This window comes from Protopterus annectens, chromosome 2.part0, assembly GCF_019279795.1.
Source record: "Protopterus annectens isolate FY-2018-M chromosome 2.part0, PAN1.0, whole genome shotgun sequence".
NCBI lineage: Eukaryota > Metazoa > Chordata > Ceratodontiformes > Protopteridae > Protopterus > Protopterus annectens.
In genome coordinates this window covers 682879981-682906371 of record NC_056728.1, presented here as the reverse complement: position 1 = coordinate 682906371, position 26391 = coordinate 682879981, and the positions used below count along the sequence as shown (strand labels likewise).

At 37.2% G+C, this 26391-nt stretch overlaps 1 pseudogene; it reads right to left on the bottom strand.

Moving 5' to 3' along the window:
- LOC122792771 overlaps positions 1 to 25979 on the bottom strand; it is a 143092-nt pseudogene extending 117113 nt beyond the window's left edge.
- Between the last annotated feature and the right edge of the window lie 412 nt (positions 25980 to 26391).

The window sequence follows — 26391 nt, the reverse complement described above, 5'->3', positions numbered from 1 at the left end:
GCTGGCAGGACAGATTTGTGTCACAGAGACTCCCCCATCTGTGTAATAGACTCTCTCTCCACATCAAGCAGAGTACCTCTTTACCCCTTTGTAAGCACAACCTGGATAACTGGATAGGAAACAGAAAATGCATCAGTGGGATTCCACCCATGCCCCTGCTGGACAGGGGCATTGGGTGCTGATTTGTCTAAACATGGGCTAAACTCTTGGCTAGGCTGATAAGGGCCTCAGAGCCAATAGGCTAGTAACTTCCCATGAGCCTATGATCCTAGGAGGTGACATAAGTACTCAGTCTAATGTACTCTTTAACTCAGGATAACTGTTTTGCTAAACTATTAGCAAATTAGACATGTGTAATTTGGAGGCAAATTAGTTCATTACTGAAGATATTTCACCCCTTATTCCTTTATTGTACTATAAACACCCTGACTCACCAAAGCTCCTGGTAAAAATCTAGCTACCAACTTGTATGTTTTAGCTAATTTATTCATGAGACTGTTCTGTATCACTGTTAACCTTACACATTATCCTTGGTACCAAATGTGCAAAGTGTAACATGGTGCAAACGCTGATCAGAGAGGTAGCTCTTTAAATGATATACTACCTTGGCTAAAGATGGAAAAATGTGATATTTAAAAAAGTGGGTTTTAGTGATATTTATTCCTAAATACTTTATAATAGAAACAGCATTGAGATAATCTATATTATATGATGTGAATCTTGAGTAGCTAATCCTTGGAGAAGACAAAGATTTATTTATTTATTGAGTTTAGTTAGTTAGTTAGTTAGTTAGTTAGTTAGTTAGTTAGTTAGTTAGTTAGTTAGTTAAAGTTAGTTAGTTAAACATTTGTTTACTGGGAAAGTCCAACTGTGACCGAGCCCATTTTCAGTGGAAGTCTGGGGAGAAACACTACAGACATATGTCTTCAGAATGTGGGTGGAAACAGAAGCACCTGGAGGAAACCCACACAAATGCAGGGAGGGCATGCAGACTCCACACAAAAGGCACCCCAGCTGAGAATCAAAGTGACAACACTAACCGCTGCACCACTGCACCACCCCCAGTTTAGGAACACGAAGCATGGTTTTGGACTTTGTGAGATTCACCAAAGGCTAACAGTTTTTTAGCCAGAATTTAGGTTTTGTAAAACTGCTTCAGAGTGTTGGTGTACAGATCAATATAGTGGCAGTATGGTATCATTTTGAATGAAAACTTAATCATCAAAATGCTGCCTGGGTTCATTTGCATGTATAGAGAAAATTACAGTATGCAAGACTAGCACCTCCACAAAGATGTCAGTTCATAAATGTGCATGGAGAATATTACAGGACCCTGGATCAACATGTCCAGAATGCAGTATATATATATATATATATATATATATATATATATATATATATATATATATACAGAGAGAACACAACAGAACCTATGACTGGCATCTTAGCACTGCTATGCGGTAAATTTTTATATACATTACAACATTCATAGCTAGCATCCTCACAATGCTGCTGAACTTCATTTAGATGCATCAAGAACATTACAAGATATTTGACTGATATCTCCATAATGATGTTATCATTTATTGATATGATAAGAACATTACAGGTGAACTGTGATCATTCAGTTCCATCATCCCATCATACAGGATCAAACTTACACTATTTTTAACTTACCATGAGGTCGCATAACCTCAGAGTAGGTTATATTACTTTAGGTGTGCAAGGATTGATGTCACAGAATGGTGGAAAGAGGGGCTTATCTACCATATAATCTAGGGCTGTAAATCCAAAACTCTTCAATGAGGCATGCTTGAGTGTTCATTAGTTATTTAAAACAGAATTGATTGCAGATGCTGCTTCCATTTAATTATACACCAGTTTTGTCACATTTTCAATATATTATTATTACTGAAATTATTACTACTCATTCTCTTTAGATAAAACAAAATCTCTTAGGATAATGTCAACTTTTTACTTACAGCTGTGAATCTAATGTGGCATTTTAAGGCATATAGCTGTCAAGAATGTTACAATTTCCTTTAATTCTCACTTGTACAGTAAAATATTTCTTATGCAGGTTCCTTTTGTAGTAAAACAACTTGACTGCTCTCTTATTTGACGATATTAACAAAAGAAGACAATTGCTCTGCTATGTACTGTACAAAAACACTCAACACTTTCCATACTGTGTGTAACATGCTAGTGCTACATTACAGTTGTACTACAGCACTATGTTCACATGAGCTGCTTTCTCTGTTGCTGCTGATTGTGCCTTGACAAACATAGTCTGTACTGTAGGAGCAAATGGCTTCACAAAGCAGCAAAGAGAACTAACATGTAGGTTATACCTTGTGTAAGGCAAGTGAAGTCTCTACAGTTTGTGAGTACCCTCTACCCCCCCCCCCCCCAAGCTGTGGCTTATGTCTGCAGGACTTAGGAGGACAAGATCATATCAAATAGTCACACCAGCACTATACCATAAAGGGATAAAGCCCTGTGTCTGCCCAGGTGACCAAGTTCAGTTAGTGGCTTGGGATTATGGGCATATGCCCATCACAAAGAGGGAGGGAGAGAAGGAGGTAGTGTATGCATTTAGGCACATCCCTCACCCAAGATGTCCAGAGAGAGACTGAGAGGCAAGGAGAGTGGCTGAGTCACCATAGAAGTGGAACAATTCACAAGCATGCTCCACTGAACACCCATCCTGGAAAAATGCACAAGTGTGAGCACAGGTAGGGGAAACAGTTAGGCCATACAAAGTAAAACACTCTCTAACAGCAGTGTGATGCCATACCAAGGTTCTTGATATCCTCACTGGCCCAGGATGTGGGTTAAGGTTCAGCCAGTGGAGAAAAGGCAGGTTTGGTTGACCTAGTGAATAAAGACAGGACCAAGAGGTGAGCTGATGGTCGACTGTGGGGAGGCAGAAAGACCACATAAGGATATATAGATAGATAGATAGATAGATAGATAGATAGATAGATAGATAGATAGATAGATAGATAGATAGATATAGATATGGAACTATTTACTTACACTGAAACACACAAATATTGACATCAATAATGTCAACAGCAAAACCTCGACATGCAAATGTCAACATGACACTACACATGCATGAAGAATACCATTGCAAAATGCAAACAAAATAACAACTAAAAAAAAGATAAACAACACTTCTTGTAGGGGAGCAAGCCCTCACCCCCACCACCTGCTGATTATATAGTCTAACTCTGAGACTGCACAATCCTTGGGAACTGTTACAATTGCACATCTGTAGACCACAGATGTTGACATTTGGGAGTTTCAATCATGCTATTTGTTTATCTGCAGGAGAGCACTATCCATATAGGGCAGTGGTGCACAATGTCTGTCCCGGGGGCCAAATCTGGCCCACCATGCAATGCCATCCGGCCCCAGAGAGTAACCAAAACCTAATTGACCGCAGTTGCGCACACCTCTAATTTTAGCCACAGAAGTAACTATTCTTTCTTGTTTATAACTTAGAGTCTGTAAACAGAAGTAACTTTCTGCAAGAGTTTGTAATAAGTCATGGCTGCAAGCCAGAATAAAGTTAAATGCAAAGTTAATGTAGAAAACAGGCAATTTCATGACTCCTGTCTTAAGTAAAACTGCCAGTCACCTGTACTTCTTGTTAATTCGTAATGACCTACTATGTTTTGAGGTGGCCCGCAGATGCATTAAGAAATTGTGTAGTGGCCCTCCCCACAAAAAGGTTGTGCACCACTGATATAGGGAGTGCCTTGTGTAAAGAGGGACAGGTGGTAGCCCTAGCTGCGACTTCATTACTGTAACCTAACTGCTGTGCAATAAAGTCTGCATGTCTTTTTGGTTATTGCAATATTCATTTGATATGTTTTCCCAAACATCTTCTCTAATGCAAATGTTGTCATTTCAGCTGCAACTCTAATACTGTATATAACCTCCATGAAGAATTAGGTTTAAGCTGTATATAACCTCCATGAAGAACTAGGTTTAAATGACTACTTATTCAGGAAAGAAAATTAACAGCTTGCGGTATAGTCTAACTTTGTGGTGACACAACCTTAAGAAGAAATTGCAAGGAGGGGGCTAACCTTTGTTTATCACCAGGCCTCTAGTTCTCTTTATCATAATCTCTTCTTGTGACTTTATTCTTAATTGTGCTATGAACCCAACCTTGACAAGCAGATAATCTTTGAAATTATGAGATAATTTGTCACTAAGATTACATAGGCTACATTTCAAATACAAATCACCACTCAGGACAGGTCACATTTTGTCCACAGGAAAGAAAAGTAAATTGATTTGTTAGCAAACTTAGCTTACCTAAAGTCACACCATTCAAAGCCTCTAAAAAATCCTTGAGCTTCCTGGCAAGACTTTAATCCCCTCCCAGGAAGAGTGAAACAAAACAATAACATGTGGCACTTTTCCTAAATAATCAGAATTTCACCACTGCAATCTGTTTGCACATATTTTTGCAATACTTTCTGACCAGTGAATCAGTCCCATTAATGCCGCTTATCAACTCTTGGGATATTTTCATGATAGTATGATAACCAATGGTATAGCACGGGGATTGCTGGTACAATGACTATTCCTTACATTAAAGGAAAGGAGTCTTGCTTGTTTAACTTTTATTTTTCCAAAGACATTGCATAAACAAAGATAATATGCATGCTTTCTTTGAAAGAAAGCATGCATTATCTTTGTTTAGATGAAGTGAAGCAGGCCAGTCAGATAATGCTGATTTCATACAGTCTCTCCCATACGCTTAATTTTGTTTTACAGTGCAAGCCCACTGAACGTTGCTTACTGCCTGAAGTGCATCATATGCCCTAGCCATGGGAATAATGTAAAACAATTTGCAGTACCAGCCAAACACTTACCCCAACACACACACACACACACACACACACACACACACACACACACACACACACACACACACACACACACACACACATGTTCCATTCATTGTTCGATGATGTTGTTTACTAACTTTCTGTTCAAAGTCTAGCAGCTTGGAAAACAGCCTTTCAATGTTGCCGTCTATGATGGAAGGCACTTTGTGGACATGATAGTAAACCAGTATGCACAAACACCAAAATGAATCATTTTCCCCAGCAATCCCTTCCATATTATATCCAGGTATGCACAAGCACCAAAATGAAACATTTCCCTGACTGATCCCTTCAGTAGTACAGCTTGTCTAAGTATGCACAAACACCAAAATGAAACATTTCTCCAAGTGATTCATTCAGTAGTTTCACCAACTATACACAACCACTAACATGAAATATTTCACCCAGCAATCCCATCAGTAGGTTCAGCAGGTATGCACAAGCACCAAAATGAAACACCTCCCGCAGCGACCCCTTTCAGTACTTTGTCCATATCTGCACAAGCACTTCATTCACACCAAAATTAAACATTTCTCCCCAAGACCCTTTCTGTAGTTTGTCCATGTATGCACAAGCACCAAAATGAAACATTTCCCCAACAACCCTTTCAGTAGTTTGTCTATGTATGGGCAGGTACTTCAGTGACACCGCAATTAAAAATTTGCTCTAACTACACCTTCAGTGGTTTGCCCATGTATGCACAAATATTTCACTGACACCAGCAAAATGAAACATTTACCCCAATGACCCCTTCAGTAGTTTGTCCTGTATGCACAGGCACTTCACTGACATCAAAATTAATCATTTCTCCCAACATCCACTTCAGCAGTTATGATCATGTATGCAAAAGCACTAAAATACAATACAATAAATCCTTTAAGTAAAGTCAGTAATTGTGCCTCATTTCTAAATGTATGGTAGCGCATATCCCTTTTTTCCCCTTCCTCTTGCAAGTCCGTATTCTTGAGGTAAATGGCTACTTAGTGGCATAAGTTCTGGGCTATTTACTCATTTAGTATGCAAATGATGTGGATTCATCTCTATGCCACTTATCTGCGTATCATCTGTCCCCCTATCGCTTATGCCTTAAGCTTCTGAAATAGGGAGATGTGTTAAAAAAATGTCTCTGGATTTCCGTAGTCATCCTGAAAGATGTGATTCGCATAACCATGTAGCATGACTCTTCACAAGACTACCACAAAGAAAATGTGAAGGGGTGTAATTCTGCCTGGCTTCAACTCTAAACTCATAGGTAGACATTTGGGTACCATCGAATGTATCTTAATAAACTGGTGTCACCAGTGCTTTTTCATGCAAAACCTGTATTTGTTGATTGCTAGCGTATCTTATCTTTTACCTGCTGATATATTTGGAGTATAAGTTGATGCTAAACTGAACTGTAAATCAGCTTGCCTGTCTGAGACACTGCTACAGCAATTGATGACTAACTTGCTCTGGGTGTGGATTACTTCTACAGATGCATGAAGAGAAAAAGTAAGCTGTTACTTGGATTTTGCTTGGGTGCATTATGGGTTATGTTTCATACACATGATACTCTCAACTGATGTGATACTTTAATCCATTTACCTTTAGTCACCTTGCAGTTAAGCAAAGATAAAGTTGTAATACCTAGAAACAAAATAATTCATGTTTTTTTTTTTCTTGTTGTTGTTTCTTTTTTTAAAAAGCATTTCAACACAAATCAGGGTTTTTTTGTTATTTAAAGTCATGATGGATGTTCTGGCAGTAACAGACCAATCTCAAACACACAAACACAGCCAAATGGAAGATACAATGTCTTTACACCACATAAATCACTGACATTATTTAAGGTATATAGATCAGTCACACACACACACACACACGCACACACGCACACACGCACGCACGCACATGCACGCACACACGCACACACGCACACACACACACACACACACACACACGCACACACGCACACACGCACACATGCACACACGCACATGTACGTGCACACATTTACATTTTGGCTTTCCTTACTACAAAACTGATACTACGCCACTGATGATACCTATCTTTTTATGGGAATTATAATGACATCAGTGCATGACTAAAAAAATGTCCTGGTTATGGTTCTGCTGGCTCAGACTGGCTTTTACCACGGTTTGTCAAGACACAGGATACTTTTATCTCTGTACTGCTTCAGTATATGGCTACGCATATAACAAGTTAGCTGGATAGCTACTACTTCCTTAATAAACACACAGATGGTTTTCCTAAGGGTCACATTACCCTAACAGTATGAATATTTGATCCAGTACAGAGAAAGAAAGGTTAAACGGAAAACTCTGTATCAGATTACAAGATCATTTATTTTATTTTATTTTACATTTGTTTACTAGGGAGGTCTGATTGGTTGAGAAGACCCATTTTCAGCTGAGGCCCAGAGAGTTTCCAACATGATGATTTACAATGCAACATGATTTATGCAGACAATGTAATGAAAGTACTCTGATAACAAAAAATTCAATCCTTAAGTGAGACATAAAATGTAGGGAATACAAGTCACAGAAAACAGAATTTAGGGAAGGAGCCTAACAACAGAGTAGTTTGCCTAGAATATTTACATTTATTGCTTTATATTGGTGATGAGTTACATAGGGAGAAATATTAGTTCTAAGAAGAATTATATGCGTGGTAATATTGTGTGGATGAGCAGCTGCAAACAGTAGTAGCTTGCATTAGGAAGACTCTGGACTAGTGGACTACAATCAGAATTTAAGTCACACAGCCTATATATTACATATCACTGAAATGATTCCATGGCTATCTTAATCTTAGCAGCAACCTTGTAAGGGTAAAGTTCATCTAGACTCTCTGATACTTGGTCTCAGTCACCACTGGTGTTCCACAGAGTTCTGCCCTTTGTCCAGTCCTGTTTATCAAATTCATTAACTTATTTGCTTCCTGACCCTCCCAGCATCCCAACATTACTTGTTGGTGATGACAGATACAGCTGGTCCTTGAATAAGTCTACAGTCTCATTTCCCAAAATATTGTCTATAAACCTACCAAAGATACCTTAGTGGTTTTGCAATATAGGCATCAGCTTATAAAGTTTAAAGACTAAAGTCATGCTCTTTGACATCACAATGAGATTAAAGATGGAGTCATTTCTTTGAGGAAGTTACCACAGGTCCAGCCTTAGCCATACATAAGTTAGGCATTTGCCTATGGCTCCATCTAGTTAAAGTACACCATTTTCATTTGCTCTTCTTTTATTTTTAGCTTTAAGGACAGACATTGGACTACAGCAATCTTAAGAGATGCATTTAACTATTTCTCATGAATACCTCACCCTCATTGCACACTTCTGAATAGTGCATGTCATTTTTTAACTAGAGCAATACTGTTATAGTCCACTGACTTGCAGCAATGTCCAGCAGCAGTTATAGAAACAGTGTGCACCCCAGAAGCCTCCATAAACTCTGGTTGGCCAATTGACTAGCAGCACTACTCAGATGCTCCATGGTTACCATGGTTACTTGAGTGGAGCTGATCAGACCCAGCTCAAATAACACGTGTCACTTCATCAACTAATACAAAGATGATTTTTACTGGTAATTCAATGTACAGCACCACTCAAAATCACATTTGTAAATTGTCAATGAAGTTCTTTGGTGATATGCTGTATGTTGTTGTTATTGTTGAGTCTTTCGGCTTTCCCCGGTTGGGGGTCGCCACAACGGAACTCCGGTCCGCTAATGATTGGCAGTAGATTTTTACGTGCCGAGTTGCCGGCCCTGACGCACAACCTTCAACAAAGGTACGCCCATTCACGCATGTCTCCACGCAGAAGACGCTCTAGCTGAGAATCGAACAGGACAACGTCTTACTGTGAGGCGACAAATATGCTGTATAACTCAGGATAAAAACTCCAAAATCTTTAGCTATTAAAGCTTGCAGATTTTTCCCACATACCCATCAGCCTCTAAGCATTAAATGGCCTTTAAAAATCATAGCAGAGGATCAGAAAGAAGAGCACCTTCTTATTTTTAACAATAGGGACTGTTTATATACTAAACCCTTTATAATTAATGATAGTGAATCTTAGCATAGGCTTAGGTTATGTATTTACTAAATTATGTACTCATAAACATGTATGACTGTATGAGGAACATTGTAAATCTAGGAGGAGTAAGGTTAAATCTGATGGTCAGAATTATAGCTGCATGTCTAAATCATAGCAGTTGAGAGGTATATTTTCACACACTTCCAGCATGGATGGGTAGTCCAGAAATTTACATTCTTGAGTTCCTTTGGAATATTTATCCTATGGTTGTTTTAATTGCTTCATGAAACAATAATGTTTAAGATGAAAAGGAATCCAGAATGCTTCTTGTGCTAACAGCATCTGAGTTACAAACTTTTTTTGGATATTGATATAACAACAAATGGTTTGGTTCATAGAACAGTATGTATGTTCCATGATGCCATACTTTAGATTTAAGACATTTGTCTTTTTAATTTTTCTCAGTATAAAATAGTGCCAATACAGATATCACAGGGAGTGAGACCCTGATACTTGTGTTTCAATGAATCTAGTCAGAGACAGAACTAATTTTAATGTCGAGCTTTCAGAAATGTAGAACTTATCTGGTGTAAAGCTCAAATGAATAAGGATTCTGCCTCACATCTCTAGCATCAAAGGTTCATTTCTGACCTCTAGTTACCATCTGCGATGTATGTATTTTATATATTCTTTTTGCATCACTCTACAGGTGGTAGAACAAGGAAAAGTTTGTCTTGTTTGTCTTCCACTAGACCACTTTTTCTTGACATTAACTTAATATATCTTTAATTGACATGCTAATATTTTGAGGTTGGATACATTGTGGTAATTCAGGCCATGTATAACATATAGTTTTTAATAGCAGACCTGTTTATAAAATCTGCACTCCTGTTATTGTGATGTAGAAAGTAGCCTGAAGCAGGTCTATATTATAACATCGAAGTTTTTAAACATCGAATGTTATAATATCGAACGCCAAACACCGAAATCTGAAAACATCGAACAGTCAGAATAGCAAATTTTTTCCCAGGGAAAAAAATCGCTATTCCGAGAAACATACACACAACACAAACACACACAAAAAACAGCAATCCACACACATACACTTAAAATCCTACACCTAAACCTAAACTAAACTTTACATACACTATACACTTACCTTAACCCAACCCTAACCCTAAGGTCCGTCACTATCGCACACTCACCTCACCCGCGCCCTAACCCTAACTCGCCCCTAACCCTAACCTACACACAATCGCACACTTACCTGAACCCGACCCGTAACGTTCCAACATATCGAACGCTGAAAACAGTGAAGCCACAGCAATGGCCCACCAAATTCTTTCCCTGGGAAAGAATTTGGTGTCCTGCACCTTCGCTGCTTTCAGCGTTCGACATTACGAGTTCGATATTATAACATTCGCTGTTTATAAAATTCGATGTTATAATATAGACCCACCTGAAGCAGACTGCCTGTTCCCAAAAGTGCCATTATTGTCAATGGCTAACCAAATGAAGCACTGCATTTGATGCATGTTTCACTTTTGCCAGGGTAATATTAATTAAACTTAGATGATTCAAGTCATTGTAGATTATTCTGAATATTACTGTTCTTTCTTAATTGCTTATGTCTTGGATAATTTTGAAAGTGTGGAGTCTATAATTGTGCTTGTTGAATGTATTGAACTTGCAGTATTTGATATGATAATTAATACTGCATTTGTTAATTTTATTGGATTTTGTTCAGACTCTATAACCCCAACAAGGCATTCTTGATGTGGATGTCAGGGTGAGCTACAGTAAAGTGTTTTCAAACTGCTTCTTGAATTTTCTTTATTTTTCCATTCTTATTAGGCTATCCATTTCTTTGCTGTTTTCTTATTTTTGGGGTGTTAACAGTTCTGTTGACTTTCTCCTGTGCAAGAATGGCTTGTGAACAGGTGTAGTACAAAAGGCATCATAGTCTCTCTGGCAAAGTATGTGGTCCTTCTGGCTGCTTCTCATGACTATATTCTTTGATTGGTCAATAAATCTGTGTACTACATGACAGATAAAGATGGCTGATGGGAGGCTGTCTTTCTGCAACCTTTACATGTTCATAGGTTCATCCATACTTACTAGGCCATTGAGCCATTAGGATCTTTAAAAGTCTAGCCCAATATTCCTTTAAAAATGTTATCCCTGTAATAAATTAAATTGTTAATAAATTATTTTACAGGAGTGCTTCTAAATGCAAATGGACAGTGCAGAAGTTATCATCTTGTAATACAAGGGTTTGTGAAAGGAAAAAAGAAGTAGCTTATAACAGGATGTGTGAGTGTGAAACCTGAAACTTTTTATGTTGGCTTTGGCTGACATAGCCCATCCTTGGTACTGTGAAGGATAACCAGCAGCAGACACTATGTATGTTACTCACCTTAGGTGATGATAGGTGCTCATCTTCTAATTGCTGATTTCTAGGAAACAGGCAAAAATTTTAAGTCAAGACAATGCCAGTTTACCTTCCCTTTATACAATGAGAGAAAGAGAGAAAGTCATTTTTGAAACAGCCATTTGTGTTATCCATTTGGCTTGATCATTCATGATTTTCAGTCAGAAGAAAACATTGTTGACGTAAGTAAAAGAAACAAAAAAAAAAAAAAAAAACAGTGAAGATCATTCTTGTTTTATTTGGCTGAAGTAACCTGATTGTAATCTTTGTGCTGTTATTTGCTGTTTGAAATTAACTACAATAGACAGCTGCTGATGCTGGTTGACAAATATTGCCAGGTAGTTTCCTGATCTAGATCCTCTCATGAAAACTCTGTGGAGGAGGCAGTTTCTGGGACAGTGAAGGAGGCAGTTGAGTGGAGGTGTGTCACAGGGTATTTGGTTTTGTCTTTAACTCTTTTGCAATAACAAGCCATGGACAATCAAACCCGTTTCACTGAATAGGTGACAGGCAAAAGTATAACTTGCTTCAAGGTTTTTGACCCCCATGTTAGTTTTATAAGTTTAACTTATTAATTCCTACAGGCAGTCAAATAATTAAGTGCGACATTTCTAACTGCAAGCAGGCCAGATAACAATTGCATAGATTTCTGAGACTAAAGAAAGTTAAATGTGAGGAAGTAGTTTCGGCAAAAAAAATCGACATAGCAGCCTAGCAGTGCTATGGGCATGTTTAACATCTCACTGCTAGTTTTAATGAGTTAAGGGGAACAGTAGGTAAAATCCTGTGCTTAGGGGTATTCAGGCATACACCTTACATAACAAAAAATGTTTCCAATTGGCTGAGACACTCAAAAATATAAGTTGAGGGTATACATTGTATTCTAGTCAGAGAAGGTAAGTCATGACTAGTGAAAGCAATGGGGGGAATACCTCCTTAGAGAATGGAAAATCAGACGCTAGAGGAAATCAGAGGGATGCCATCAGAGTTGCCATTGATTCCTTGGACCCAGGGTTCCATTTCACCTATGACTGGCCCTGAGTTACCTTGATATGATGTGCCACATTAAATACCATACCTAGGGTCTGATTATACCCCAGTCCTCTTACATGTTTAATAGATAAAAGCAAAGTCCTTTTCGGTGCTGATGGCATAATTAGTCTGACATAAAATATTACATCTACTAAACAAGGAAACCAGTTTCACACTGGCCAAGTAAGTCTTTACCTATCCCACAGTCTGCACAGCCAGTTGTTTCTGCTGGGCCCCTAGAAACTGCTGAAGACTGCAAGTGGCTATTAATAAAATATGCAGGATCATAGTCAGCGTCCCTAAATATTAACATCACATTCTTTCCCTGCTCAAAGCAAAGAAGATGCAGCCGCAGATAAAGTCATGGAGGGAAGCCTTAGGGGAAGGCTGGTAATCTTTATAGTGCATAATAATCATCAGGACAGCAGTAGACCTGTGGTCATGGTCACAACTATCAGTTCAACCCATTTCAGTTTTACGAAGAACTTAACAAAAGAGTACTGGTATGTGTGATCTACCTGGACTTCACTTAGGTCCTTGATTCAGTCCCACACAAAAAGGTGGTTGGGAAAGTGTTAAGTGAACTATTGGAGGGATCTGTGCAGGAACCACTATTGCTGAGTGTGTTTTCCTTAGACGGGCCTATGGGACTAGACAACAGAAGCCACCTCTTCACTGATGACACACAAATAGAATGGTGAAAGAGTATACAGAACACCACAGCAAAACTGGTGTTGGGAATGGAACTGATGGCAAACACTAAGGAAAAGAATCCATGGGTGTTAGACATACCTGGACCATCGGTAGCACAGCAAGGGGGCAATGGCAGCAGCAAACAGAAAACTGGAGCTAGATACTATAAACAAAGAAGTAATGTCTCCAATCTACAGGGCCTTTTCAGACCATACCTTCAGCACAAGGTATAGTTCTAGGGGTAATATAAGGAAAGGGATATCAAGGAGCTGTGAGGAATCTAGAGGAAAGCTACAACAAGGATGCATGGGATGAAGATGAAAGGGAAGGTATAAGATGAGGGGCTAAGGAATCTAGATCTCTTCTTTATTCAGACCAGAAGAGTCAAGGAGGACATGATATCAGTGCACAAGGTAATATCATGGAGATGTGTTGGATTCATATTAAGCATACAGGACAGAGGGGAAAGGATGGGACAGAGGTGATAAATTATGGGGGCTAATTATTCCCCTGGTGTATAAAGATTTTTTAGTAGAGAAGGGAGTTGTCCACCCAAGGAAATGATTAGTAGAATGTGCTGTGGAGAGGTAATATAAACAGGTAATCAAGAAGACATGGGATAGATGAAGAAAGGGTAAGAGGGTAGGGTAGAGCGAGGTAAGATTTTAATCACACTTAAACATCATACTAGCTTAAGCTTATTGTCTTCTGCTGTTAAGCCAATTTCTGCAACACAGATTCCAGTAATAAAAACTTGGACCAATGTATATTAAATCATTTAATAGAGCAGATGCTTTGCATTGTTACAAACAGAATTGAACACCCAATTGTTATGCACTTTCTATGTAGACCCATATGCCTTGTTTCTATACAAGTATACCCTTGAATGTTATTCCTGGCCTTTTACTATATATAGTCTTAAAGTATGTGTTTTCATTTTGCCCAGTTCAGACACAAATTTTCAGTACACTGCTTCAAAATGTCTGCACGTAATTGTAACAACACCCTCTTAACTTCTATTATCATGATGTGCCTCATCCCTCCAGGTCAGCACACGTGCTGGCAGACAGTAATGTACTGGGCTTGCAATGGCAAAATCTAAAAGTAAACTAATTCTCTGTTCTGCTAGTTCACAGTTTGCTCTCAGCCTTTCAGTTATGACTCACAGTTGCTTTTATGCTCTAGAATTTGTTTTTATTGGGCCATGTCATAGCCAAAAATGGAACCCTGGCTCCATTTAGCTTACCTTAAATTAATAAATAAAATGTTTTACCATCATTTATACATGTTTGTCAATTCCCAACCTATTAAAAGAATGACTGGGCCTGCATTGTTACTGCTGGTTCCTGCTAAACTATAGATGTGGTTACCCACTGCTTACATCCTGCAGTCCTGATTGCCTTTGCCATCCCACTATCTGCAGATTATGGCCCAGGTGTCTTCCACCCTGTCTGCTGTAAAGAAATATTACTTTTTTCTCCAACTTCATCCTGATATGTATCCTGCCTTTTTATTTCTCTTTATTTATGTATTTGTGTGCTTATTTATCTGGGTGACCAGATAGAATTGCTGGACATAGAGAGGTATCTATTTGTTTGCCTAATTTGTTAACCAGATAGTCTTGTGGACTGACACTTTTACAAGGAGATATATAGTAGATCATCAATGCAGCTGATATACAGGTAATGAAACTGATGTACAAAGCAGAGCAAATCTTGCTAAAGTTGAAGAGAACTTTACATAGTTTATTCTACTACTATTTCTTGTGAATTTGCACATGGCAATTATTGTTTCTCCTGCAGGTATACACTGCAATATTCCTGTCTATTCATAGCACGTTTTAAACTTTTAATTTCTTCTTGTTTAAGGAAACATTTGTCAGCATTTCTAAGGCACATTAATTGATTTAAGTGATTTTTATGCTGAGAAAGTAAGAATGGCCGATTAAAAAGGATTACTAACCATGGCAGCATTGCACACAAATCATAATTATTCTTAATAAGTTTTTGAATTTCTTATCCCCTATTATTACAAAAGGTGCTACTGCAATCTTTTTTTGCTGCAAAAGCTTGTAGGCTGCCAAAGTCTTAAAAAGAGGACATGTATTAATGCTACAAGTTGTAGTAAACTGGGAATTCATTTCTTTTGGCAATATTACATAGAATGTTGCTTAATTATTTCTAGACATTTCACTGGTAACACAGCTGCAAAACACTGAACTCTGAACAGATTAGTTTCTTAACAGTTCATCTTAAGACGTCTTTGCATAAGATGACAATGTCAGTATTCTTTCTTACATTACATTTACATCTCTAACTCCACAGTGTGCAAGAAATAATATTTAAAAAATGTTTTTATGGATTATTAACTTCAGCTAAAGTGTTTTCTTCTGATATTCCACTCTCCTCCCACATTTCAAGGATATGTAACAGACAAACTGGTTAATTGAAATTGTCTCTAACTGTATGTGGTATAGGTGTATGTAAGTGTGTGTATGTTATGGAAAAAAGGCCTGACAATCTACTTTGGTTCTCTACTTCCCTAGTAAACTCCATGGATGATAGTGAATAGTCAAGAAGTTGCTATAGGAGTCCGATGCAACCTATAACCATAGTGTATACATAAAAATGATTGCACAGACAACTAAAAATGTTTTTTTAATTCCCATTATGCATAGTAAATATTTGCAAACATATACAGATATTTTCTTAGGCTGCTCTTGTATGTCAAATTACTAATTGTTATTTAAGGAATTTCAATGTAAAATGAAATATTAGTGAAGTCAATAGCTATTATTATTTTGCCATACCTCCAGGTGCAGTGTGTTAGCTGTAAACATGAGACTGTTTCCTCATCTCCAAAACAAAAAGTAACCTGTGTGTTATGACATATACCTTGCAGTATGATTAACAGTTACTAGTGAGCTGTAAATCCAGGCTTTGATTCCTTCATCTTCATCTATGTTGTGTGACTTGGGAAAGAAATTTTTTATCCGAGCCTGAGCTCCTTTGTTTACCTCTGATAAATAATAGCATTTGTGACCCTTATGTCTTTCCTTGTAAAGAAAATGAGAAGTAACATATATAACCTGCTTTTTTGTCTATTTTTATATCATTTTTTTAAGAAGGGGAGCTCTCAGCTCACCGTATTGGAATAAAGAATAGTAAAAAGCCTTCTAAAGTCAACAATGATTTGGCAGTGAGTGAGGCCAGGCCAACTACTGCATACCTCCTGTTGCTTTTGAATTATGCAGGTTATTTCCTTTGATGATATCTCTGATGGTTTACACACACATTTTGTATGGAAATTTTAAAGAAAAAAATCCATAATAGAAACTAGGTGTACAGCATGATCCACTAACCATCAATAGCAGCTCACATCCTCACACATATACATCATCTAGATCTTTCTATTTTGATTTTTTTTCTTTCTTAATTCTTGCTCAGTTATCTATTAACTTATGTATTTTTGATTACTGGTCATGGCCTCTAAGAAATAATATCACATTTGGAGATACCCCATATTTTAATGAAAATTAGCTACAGTGCAGTCTAAAGTTGCGTATTCAGTGTAGACTATAATCACTAAAGGTTAGCAACCATAAAGCCCAAGATGGCTATTGTACAAAATACAACATGAAAAACTTGGAAAAGAAGAAATAAAATACCTTAAGTAGCTGGAGGCAATAAGTAATTTTAAGAATTAAAAAAAAGACACAAAACAAAAAAAGTAGGCGAGTAGGCATGGTTTTAGACCAAACTGGGCATGTGAAGAGGTACATGACCATGTGTGCTAAATGCGAAAAGTATCCAAAAAAATTAAACTAACAAGCAAGTTATGCATAAGATAATAAGGGGGGAGTGAGTAAAAGAAGCTTGGCCACTTACAGTGGCAGGGGTTCAATCAGTATCTTTAGTGTCTAATGGTAGGTTGAGGGACTAAGACAGTTTCTACTTAGAAAAAGGTTAAAACAATAAGTAAGAAGGTCACTGCAAAACCAATCAGTAAAAACAAAATGAAAACTCCAGCAAAACTAGAACTTTGACTGAATGACCTCCCAAACCTCTTGTATCAGAGGCACATGGGATATATGCAAATAATCTTTATGAACATCAGGTGTTTCAGCTAATTAGCAATTCTGAATGTCCATGACTTGTTTTGTCATTTTACTGGACAATTGCAGTGACCTTCTTACTTATTGTTTGTTTGTTGTTTGGGATATTTTTGCAGTGACCCTGATGATAATGGACATCAGCTGGGTATAACAGCCCTGTGTTTCTAATGCTTAGTCAAATACTTTGCTTGTGCTGTGCTGATGAGGTCATAACAAGGCTGAAATATGCATATCCGCAGCTAGTGGGGTTTGGCTTTATTGATCTGAAAATGTCCAGTAAAATGACAAAGTCATGGACATTCAGAATTGCCAATTAGCTAAAACACCTGATGTTCATAAGGATTATTTGTATATATCCTATTTGCCTCTGATCCAAAAGGTTTGGGAGGTCACTCAGTCGAAGCTCTAGCTTTGCTGGAGTTTTCATTTTGTTTTTACAACTTAGAAAAAGGTGGGCGATATCAGAAATTGCTTCAGATACATGGAAACTATAATGGTGGGTTTGTATTAAGTAGTAGAAGGCAAAGCGGAAGAGCTAAGGTTCATCCTTCCAGACAGAGCTGTTACAAGGTACTTGCATAAGCTTGTAAGAAGCATAATTTTGAAATTCTCAACCTACTCTGTTGTTGATCTTTATAGATCTATTGTAGAGAAAAGGTGACTTAGATCAGAGAAGGACTAAAACAGCATATAACTTTTCTTTTTAAAAGAAACCTAGGCTGACAGCTTCTCAAGTGAAGGGTAATCTGTGCAAGGTCGATGTTGGCTTGGTTGTCTACTGTGTTAGAAAAATGACCAGAATGCTACCTGCACACAAAGGCAAGACATTGATGAATATAAGCAACAGCAGTGGCCAGAAGATGGGGCTTTTCAATATGCATACCTTGATGCCCATATGAAAGGAGTAAAAAAATCTTTTCATATGGACACTAACTGACAGCTGACAAGCAATTTGCAATTTTGATAGTAGCAAATGTAGAAATTTGCATACAGGGAATACATTTGACCTATTAAGTCACTTGTCTTTTTATGTGCTGGGGACCTCAATACTCTAGGTTGCAGACTTCAGCTTTCAGGAAAAGGAGAAGTGCATTACGTTTGGTCACCACAGAATCAGCTGTCACAAAACGAACAAAAAAGGGTTAGGATCTAATCATCAGTCTTGGACAACAGTTACTGAAGCTACTCAAAATATCCTTTTCTCAGATTAACAAAGACAATTTCTGCCTTCCGATATTTGTCAAAAGTAAAGACATCTTGGATATCACAAGGGAAAAGTATGTGAAAGGGAAGAATAAACTTATAAGCACTTTTAATACTAATTTAGTTAATAAACTACTAGTAAATTCCTCATATCCATGCACGCAGACACACACACACACACACATATATATATATATATATATATTTATATATTATATATGTACATACATACATACTGCAAATAGTTTAAATAAAAGTAAGTTTAAAGGATGACATCTGGAGCATTTCTCCCCGGGCCTCCGCTGAAAACAGGATCTGTGGAACCTAGTCGGACTTTCCCGGTCAACAAATGTTAAATAAAAAATAAAAATAAAAAAAATAGTGCAGATTATTCTAATCAAACAAGGTTAATGGACAATTAATCATGACTTGTTCATCATAAGTATATGTGACTTTGGAGCCTGCTACATTTAATCCATAATATAAAGTGGAAGGAATTGTATTTTGACTGCAGTTTGAGTATAAAGAAAGATATTCATGAAGAATCTCTGCTATTCTTTGTGTCATTGCACTACATTGCCTATTCTTGTCAAAGACTCACAAGGACTAAGCTGAGGGGATTGCTTGGATAAAGTTTGCCCTGCTGGCACGGAGTAAACCTTCATTATTTGCTGCCTTCAGATCTGCATGTTAGGACACATAGTAAGGTATTGCCAAAATAATGCCACATAACCATTATATCAAACATCTACTGTAAGTGTAACCCATTATCATTTTCATGTCCAGGTTGGATTCTGTACCTCGTTGTTGTCATATAAGTACTAACAGTATATGAATCTAGCCTCTTTTCCCCTGCTGCTATGTCCTTTATACTAGTATAAGAGTTGTAGAAATACACACACACACACACACACACACACACACACACACACACACACACACACACACACACACACACGCATACACACACACACACACGCACACACACACACACACACACACACACACACACACACACACACACACACACACACACGGAGTGAAGCATAAAATCAACCTCCAAGCAACTCTTCTTTCATGTTGTATTCTAGCAGCAGAGCTGGAAAAATACTGCACTTCCATCCCTTTACAATGTAATGAAAGCACCTGCAAAAAGAGCATACCCTCTTCCCATTATTCCCCCAAGTTGTAATTGCGACAGATGGCCCACCTCCTTCAACCTGTGATGGTCTGTTTAGTAGTTTGAATCCCACCATTGCTAATCAGTGTACCTCCTAGGTATGTGAAGAAGAGGAGCTATGGCTCTTGTATCCACTCCAATGCCTGAAATAGATCTGATGGCTACCAGAGAGATGGTCTTGTGAGTCTTACTACTGGTATCCAACAGGTTAAAGTGAAATGCAGACAAATCTGATTTTAATAAGCAATTCAGCAAATGTAACCTATCCCCAAGAGCATAAACAAAATATGTGCTACTACCCTGGGTGTGGGTTTTCAATATCCACAACCAGAATAGGACTACTCACTGACCATATACAGAGCTGAGTCCTTGGCCTTGCACCGTGCACTTCTTTCTTACAACTCTCTGTCTCTGTCTCTGCGAACTACAATTTATTCCACAGCAGCTACCTTTCAAACAAATCATTATTTTCACACACACACAGACACACACACACACACACACACACACACACACACACACACACACACACACACACACACAGTTCCCTCAGAAAGCTTGTTGAATTTTTCAACCATCCCCCCCCCCCCCACCTCAGCTTTCATGCTGGCCCGGTAGTACTGTCACTGGCCTAGATATGGCTAAGAACCAAATACATCACTTACCATACTATTCTTGATATAGCCAAATATAAATTATAAAAATAATCAATACAAACATTAAATACGTAGACAATAAAGATGTCAGTGCAGATACATATTAATTATCCCACGGTATAAGCAGCTGCACAAGGAGTAAAAGACAGCAATCAGTTATACAGACAGAACATTTAAAAATTATCTGACTTACAGCTAAACAAACCTAGCTGACTCTATCTAAACACATGTTGAACCTAAGTATTCTAACATGGTAAATTTTTACAGGCAGATTTTGATTTTCCCAACAAAGTTATACAAATGTGGATACAAAGATCTTCTAAGCAAAACTGATTACTTTACACTGAATTCAAATTCAACTGTATCTATTTTACCTTACAACTTCTCTTCATACTGAATGCAGGGATAGTAGCTTTGACAAATTACATAAGTTATTTTTTTAAACACAGAAGAACAGGTTCTTCTACCACAACAAAGTAATAGAATCTGTATACTAAGTAGTCCTTCCACAAATCTGTAAGCTATATCTCTAAAGAGTTTTTCAGTTGCATTTTTGTGGCCCTTTGCATTTCAGACTACAACTCTTTATGACTTAGAGTGCACCAGTGACATAAGGAAATCAAACCTGTCGAGTTTGACAGCTTAGATGCCTGATGGCACCATGAAGGAGAATGGGTTTGCCCATTCAGGAGGTAGGAGAGAGGCACACACACACACACACACACACACACACACACACACACACACACACACACACACACACACACACACACACACACACACAGTCAAGGCACAATGGCATGAGTCATGGTACTGGTGTAGGAGGTAGGAGAGAGCCACACATACACACTCAGGGCACAGTGGCATGAATCATGGTGCTGGTGTAGATTGCTAAACATCACATAGTATTTCTTGTGGGTGAGTGTAGCCCCTTGTGATAGTCAGGGGGTTGGACAGTACTGACGCCCATTACATATACTATCCATGGGGTGTTATCAGGTGAGTTCAAATGGGTTGTAGATTAAAGGAAAACCTTCCCCCACTGCAGTATGATGCTGCCCTAGGTGCCTCAATTCAGGGGGATTAAGAGGCTAAGCAGACCAAGTAGACAGGGAGAGTGACAGTAGATAGACAACTTTGAGGAGGCAAAATAGGCCCCAGAAAGCTCTTTTATAACTTAATTATATGCAAGCAATTAGGTAATTCCTGTAGCTGCACAAAGTTACACTTCACATTTCAATTACATTTCATATATTTCCTCATCTTGTCAGCTCATTTTCATTTTTTATGTTCACAAAAAAGGGGTCATCCAATTAATGACTTTTTTCTGCCACAGGAAAAAAAACTACCATGAAGATTTTGGAGTGTGTAAACATAGCTTTACAATTTTTTAAGAGTTTGAAATAAGAAAGAAAATAAAACTATGTTTAAAAAAAAATATATATATTTTTTTTTTTTTTTTTTATCCTGGTATATCAGTAATGTTAAGGCATTCCTTGTGTCTAGAGTAGACCCTCTTTCATATGCCAACAGTTGTAACTATTTATGTTAAGGCTAGACATGATGTCCACTTCACCTCATGCTAGCCAGTGCCCAGTTAATTGTCATTGTTTTGAAAATGTTATGTCAAATAATTTGATTACACAAAACAATTATTTGCATTAATCCAGGTCAGTGCTGTGTGAGTACATACACAAATATAGCACATGCATGCACAAACATGGAGCAGGCGTGATGGGCAGAAAGCAGGGGTGCACCCAAACAGGATAGCATGGTTGCCAATGATATTTCTAGAGCTACAGTTAGCCACTGGCCTGAAACATGTTTATTATTTGATTTATTTATGCATTTTTTAATCAGTCAGGAATGGTGATCCAAATGGATTACTTTCAGCCTGGGAACAAAGGAGACCAAACTAACAGTATAGTTTATACAGGACTAAATGAAAAATACACAAGTTATTGTAATACAATATTTCAAACGACATAAAAATATATTAGTTTTATTTAATTATATGGTAAATGTCATACAGATTGATGTAACCAAACATTTCAGTTATGAGAGCAGAGTGAGTAAATCAAATAAGGTGATCAATATTTTGCTAGATTATAACATATGGTAGCATAGTATTTTCTTCAGGTTTCACTATACACACTATGTAAGTGTTGTTTCTTGTTTCTAAAGGAACAGAATGCCACATAGTGGGTTACAGATGACAGAAGTTACATGAATGTAAAAAAGAAGATTGTTAGAGGCCAGGGTTAGTTAGAGGGACAATGGTGACAAAAGAGAAATTGGGGGGGGGGGGTTAAAAGGGAAATGGGATTATTTATAGTGTGGTTTCACTCTTTCTAATTTGCCACGTGCTTTTGGCTTCTAATACCTTGATGGTAATGAACCCCATTCCTAAGTCAGGGTATGATTAAAGTTCCTAAAATTAGAACTGCTTCAGTCTTTGATGTTAGCAAAAGTGCTATTCTCAGGAACTGCAATGTACCCAGAATTGCCTCCTTCTGCAGTTCATACAGGGTATCATGCACTGGTAGCATTTTAAGTATGATTATAAATTATTTTTTAGCCCTGTTGCTCCTATTACTATTGAAACTTTCTGGGTATCTTTCTTCCAAATTGCTTTTATTTCTACTTACAAATCCTGATATTTTTTGACATTGTGATTCTCAGTACACACGACACTATATCCGCTGGGTGTAGCAATTTCAATGATCAATGGTACTTTTCTTCTTTCATGAACTATTATATCTATTTTTCTTGCATTGATTTCCTCAACTGTTGGTAATGGGAGATATGTACTTCATCAAAAATGCTTTGTGGTTCAAGCTTCCGTGGCTTCTTATCCATATTGCAGTATTTAAACAATTCCCAGTGCAACAATCTTGCCACTTTATTGTGCCTTTCAGTAGGCAGATCATCAGCCATGATTGTATCATGCAATGCAATGAGCTGTGCAACTGTCGCAAGCTTGTTTTACAGAGACTGCACTTGTCTTTTTCTTCCATTTTCAATAGATTTTGTAACCAATTTGTAGGTAACCCACAATCTTGGACCAACATTATTAGCCTTTCATATTTTTGGTTTAAATTCACCTCTCCTTGACCATTCTTGCATTGTCTAGATCAACATGCAGTCCTAGGAGTTTTCTATATGTATCTATATTTATATACTTCCCCATTTTCTTCCTTTTTTTTTGGTCCTTTTCTTTATATACTTTCTTTTGTTTTTTAGTACTTTCAGTTGTCTGATTTTAATCTTTTTCTGGTTTGATTTCCATTTCCACTCTGTTCTAAAATACCTCTGCTAAACTAAGCAAAGATGTAATCCTAGACTTCTTTTCTTTGTGCTTTAGTTTTCTCCATGTTTGGATCTGATGAGGTTAGTAAATATGTTTGCAGATCTATACATGTTGCCAGTTTCAAGAAGCCCATATCACCTCCTGAGCAAAGGATTTATAATCTTGTAAGCACTGTCTTTTTTATATCATTCGATAAGCATGAATAATTTGTCAAACTGATTCAATGCTTTTCACAGCCAGTCAATCTCTAAGCCAGAACAGGAGGAAGAAATTGGTTATTGCTCGGATTTTAATTCTAGATATCAAGACAAGTTTCAGTATTAGCTTTAGTCTTCTAAGTATTCTTCAATGAGCTATACTGTCACTTGTTCATGTTTTATTGCTGATCCTTCATTCCTTCATTTATTCCCAAATATTTATATACTCCCCCAAGCTCTTCATATCACATTCTTGTGATACTGCAGATTTCCTTTTATAAATGTTGGTTTTGTACACTTACCAAGATAAAATGTAATTCTTATTTCATCTGAGAGAGTTTCATCCATTTGTGATTTAACTTGCAGAGCCTCATCTGATGAACTATACAATCTTAAATCATACACAAAAAGTAGATTAGATATCTTTAAGCAAGGTGGGTTTACTGGAGTTAAGCAGTAACCATAGTGTAATCTGTTATGTAAATGGTTTAATGGGTTAAGGACAAGACAAAACAGCAGTAGTGACACAGAATCACCCTGGAATATACCCCTTTAAATTTTTATCCTTCCTCATGGCTTAGCTACAGAATGGTTTGCCACTATTTCATATTAACTGCAATGCAATTTATCAGTCAAGGGTGTATCTCATACATCTGTAAACATTCCATAATACGTGAATATGGAATGACATGAAACACATCTTTTTAATATATCCATGTCATACTTAGATTCTTCCCCTTTTATAGCTCTCTATTATGGCTTCAAAAATAGATTATTGTTTGCGCAATATGAATTTCTTTTATTACCTTTTTGTTCTGTTGTAATGATTGAATTTGTTTCTAGATGGCTATAAACCCTGTTTGTGTCAATTCCAGTATATAATTTATATATTATTTTAGGATGGCTTACAGGTTCATTCTTAAAAAGGAGTATTGTTTTCTTGTTTTTAATCAGGCTTGTGTCTGAGTTATGCATGTACATCATTTTAGTCAGAGCTAAATCTCTGTGTAAAGATGTTGTTCCCTTTAGTCATAAGTTATGTATTAAATTTAGACCTGGGGTTTTCCATTGAGGATATTTTCTTAATGTCTCATTTTCTCTGGCTAAGTTACTTCATCTGGTTTCATATTCTCCATATTAGAGCTACTTATTTTTTCTTTTAATTCTTGTATACATTCAGAATTATTGTTATATTCAACAGGGTCCTCAGAATTACTTCTCCAAAATGTACCTGTTTCTTTTTTCTGGTTGTGTTTCTGTTCATTTTGCTTTGTTTCCCAATTCTCTATAAAACCTTTTTGGGTCATCAGTGAATTGCTCATTTTGTATTTTTCATTTACATTTATCTGCATACTTTCTAAGTTTTTGTACGTGTTCTGATATTTTTTGTTTATTATTGGAAGGAGTATATGATAAATCCTGGTCTCTTTTGATGCTGTGTGTTGCTTATACCACATATACTGTATACTTCAAAGGATTTTTGATCATGTGTGCCCTCTTCTTTATTCTTCTAAGAGAGATGCCTCTTGTCTTAGTTGCTTTACAGTTTTCTTAATTTGAAGTTTCCATGGTGGCGCTCTTCTTGTTCCCTTCCTTTCGTCTGTTACTCTCTGCTTTTGTGGAAGCACTTCATTCCTTATTAGTTTAGCTGCACAGTTGTATATCAAATTTATTTCCATTATATCAGATGAATTTCTTTTAATAGTCCTGAATAATGAACTCATATGTTTTACCAATCTTCTAACATTTTGGGTTTTATTTACTTTTTGTAATCTACTTCTTTCATCTATCTTAATATGTCTATCATTCTGTATTAAATCAACCATGTCTTCCATTATATCATTTTCTTCTGGAGTGAGAGTGTCTTCTTTACTCTCTGTTTCCTGCAGATCTTCTACAGATGTTTCCAGAACATCATCCTGTGACATACTTTCCTCAGATACATCCTGCTCGACCTGTTATTTCTCCATACAGGGACCCTTTGGCCCATCATGCTGCAACATTACCTGTGTCAGAGATGCCATTTTCTCCTACTCCTTCCCTTGCTGTATGCAAGTCTCTTACAGATGGCTCCAGATCATCAACCAGTGGCACATCCTCTTCAGATGTATCCCATTCCACCAACTGCTCTTTTACCTGGAAATGCACTGGCCCATTATGTTGTTCCTGTACAGGAGTTTCAACACTAAACCCTTGACTTTGCATATGGCCTATCATTTCAGTTTCTATTTATTATTTTTATTTTTTACCTTGATAATGATCTTCTATAATTTCCACTTTGTTATCTTATTTTTGTATTGTGAAACTTACCCTGTCCAGTTGCTTTGCCTGTATTTCTTTTCAAATATTTTTGGGAATACATTTTTATTGATTAGTTTGGCTTTATTCTCTGCATAAATGTTGCACCATATCATATCATATCATATCCTATCATATCTCTTTTTATTTCCCATATCCACATTTCTCTGTTTCTAACTTTCAAAAACCTCTGGTTTATGTTCTTTATCTCCTCTCACTTTTTCTGCTGCTCTTTTCTCCAGGCAGTCCAATGTTTCTTCATCTGGCTAATATCTTTATTGATCTGTTGCATTGAGGAACTTAAATTTGTATGTGTGGC